General features: G+C 41.6%; 1 pseudogene; it reads left to right on the top strand.

Annotated features, from left to right (window-relative positions):
* The first annotated feature begins 396 nt into the window (after window positions 1-396).
* On the top strand, window positions 397-1,628 carry LOC118894769 (annotated as a pseudogene).
* The last annotated feature ends 1,258 nt before the right edge of the window (window positions 1,629-2,886 follow it).

Genomic DNA, 2,886 nt, shown 5'->3' with positions numbered 1-2,886 from the left:
AGAAGTGTACTGATGTCTATAATTTACTTTAAAATGCATTTTAAAAAGATAGATTAATGGGTGGGTAGAAGGATGGATATGTGATTAAATAACTATATTAAAATGTTAATGGTGAATCTCGGTGATAAGTATATACGTATTCTCTGTGAATTTTTAAAATTTTGCTATATGCTTGAAATTTTTCATAAAAAATCTAAATAATCACCATAAAAAAGAACAAAACAATGCCATTTGCAGCAACATGGATGGACCTAGAGATGATCATACTAAGTGAAGTAAGGCAGACACAGAAAGACAAATATCATATGGTATCACTTATATGTGGAATCTTAAAAAAAAAAAAAAGATACAAATGAACTTATTTAAAAACAGAGAGGAAGGAATCAAACCCCCAAGATGGCGGCGGCATCGGAGGAGCGGATGGCTGAGGAAGGAGGCAGTGGCCACGGCGACTGCGGCTCCCCTTCCGCCATCGGCTCTACCCAGCGACTGCCCCCAGCGACCCCGCCCCAGCCCCTGCAGCCGGGGTCCCAGGAGCCCCCAGCCTCAGCGCTGGCTCCGGACCAGCTGCCTCAAAACAACACGCTCATGGCGCTGCCCATCGTAGCCATCGAAAACATCCCCAGCTTTATGTCCCAGGACGAAATTAGCCAGCTCCACCTCGTTTGTAAAAGAATGGACTTGGTCTGCCAGAGAATGTTGAATCAGGGATTTCTAAAAGTGGAGAGGTACCATAATCCATGTCAGAAACAAGTTAAAGCACAACTCCCAAGGAGAGAGTCAGAAAGGAGAAACCATTCATTAGCTCCTCATGCAGACATCCTCGCTGCTGTTGAAACAAGGCTGTCTCTCTTAAATATGACTTTCATGAAGTATGTGGACTCCACTCTCTGTTGCTTCATCCCAGGAAAGGTGATTGATGAGATTTATCATGTGTTGAGATATGTCCATTCTACCAGAGCCCCTCAGCGAGCTCATGAAGTACTTCAAGAGTTGAGGGATATTTCCTCCATAGCAACAGAATACTTTGCTGAAAAGATTGTTCCAGTTCTAAAGAGGAAAGTACCAGGATCAGATGTATCTGCAAGGCTCATGGGCTCTCCTCCAGTTCCAGGACCTTCTGCAGCCCTGACAATAATGGAACTCTTCTCCAAGCAAAACCCTTCAAGACAAGAGGTTACCAAACTCTAACAGCAGGTTAAGACAAATGGTGCTGGGGTGACTGTTCTCAGGCGTGAAATTTCTGAGCTTCGCACCAAAGAGCAAGAACAGCAGAAACAGCTTCAAGACCAGGACCAGAAACTGCTAGAGCAGACCCAGATTGTAGGTGGACAGTAGAGCAGACCCAGATCATAGTTGAACAGAACGCACGGTTGGCAGAGCTGGAACGCAAACTACGAGGAGTAATGGAAAGTGCAGTAGGAAACTCCTCAGGGTCTGGGCAGAATGAAGAGTCTCCTTGGAAACGAAAAAGGCCGCAGAAGCCATAGACTCTCCTTAGGAAATCTAAACGTCTCCGGAATAGAAAGTAAACCAGAATGTGCTTCTAGCTCCAGAGGAAGACCTGACTTCGTAGCTTGAGCAGTTCTGCATATCAGGACACTGTGAGCAACATGGTGTGCCTTAGCTCTAGGCTTTCAGAACACAACTTAAACTTGAACTCTCATGGTTGGGACAGTCTTTTCCTGCTTCTCCTGGTTGAACTGATGCACAGAATCCTTTTCTTTGCAATAGATTTGTACTAACCAGACCTATCCTATCGTGTTTTGAGAAGTTAACTTTATTTCTGTGCAGATAATGTTTAAAGCAAGTTTATTTGTTTCTGCATATATGCACATCACATAAGGATCTTAAACCAGTCTTGACAGACTAGAAGTTTAATACATAAAATGTCCTGTTCACTTGAAAGAAAAGACCTACTTTTTCAATGGACAGTATCTTGTTTTTAAAAAAGAAAAGTTGACTTTTTGTTATAAGTGACATTTGCTGGAATGTCTGAAAAGTAGTCAATGCATTTTGGTATTGAAGCAATGGGTAACTAAAACGGACTTCCATAGTATTGACTGTAGAAGGTATCTCTACAGTATTGACTATATATTTTTATAAACTACTGGCAAGGGACTTACCCAGTTGTTATATACATGTTTTCGGTTCTCTTTTGGGGCCATGTCCTACATTTGCATGGATGGATGCATGCACTGCCTAGTCAACTCACTTAAAAAGCTCTTGCACTGGTATTGATCTTGAACCTCTACACTTCTCCACTTTTTAGAGCAGCGTCTTAGTTCATTTCAGCGCTTAACATCTTCCACCACAACAGTTTGCCTCTGGGGGCAGGGTGGTATTTGTATGTCCATTTGTCCTCCACTTTTACAAGAATAAGAGGGTATTAAAGCCCATTGTTTTATCTATTCTCTGTAGGGTTCAGGTACACTGGCTAAGGCAGAATCCCAAATTCTTTACCTTGAAATCAGACTTCTGGTAACTAGTATTCTTCCTTACTCACCACTGTGTATGCTCATTGATCAAATGTGGTCATGGCCAGTGGTGTGAGTAGGAAACCCAACCTGTGGGATGCAGTTTTGCTATTGAAAGAAAGTTCACTGAAGAAAATTATACTATGAAAAAGCATTTTGATCACTTCATTTCTGGAGGATGACCTGAGGGAAGCATTTTAATATTAATTTCAAGCTTTCCTTATCCTGCAACTTTAAACAAAAGCTTTAATTTCGTTTGCACTCCTGTTTTGAGCTTGTAACTGGAAAAGCATGTCTTGCACTGTTCAACCTTCCAAGTGGTCACTTTAACAACCTCCAGATTGTGTACAGTGGTTATTTTCCCCAGTTGTATATTTTTGAATATACAAAATATACAACAATTACCGTC

Source organism: Balaenoptera musculus, chromosome 4 (assembly GCF_009873245.2).
Source record: "Balaenoptera musculus isolate JJ_BM4_2016_0621 chromosome 4, mBalMus1.pri.v3, whole genome shotgun sequence".
In the NCBI taxonomy this organism is placed as follows: domain Eukaryota; kingdom Metazoa; phylum Chordata; class Mammalia; order Artiodactyla; family Balaenopteridae; genus Balaenoptera; species Balaenoptera musculus.
Note: the sequence above shows the minus strand (reverse complement) of the source record. Positions and strands in the feature narration are given on the sequence as shown.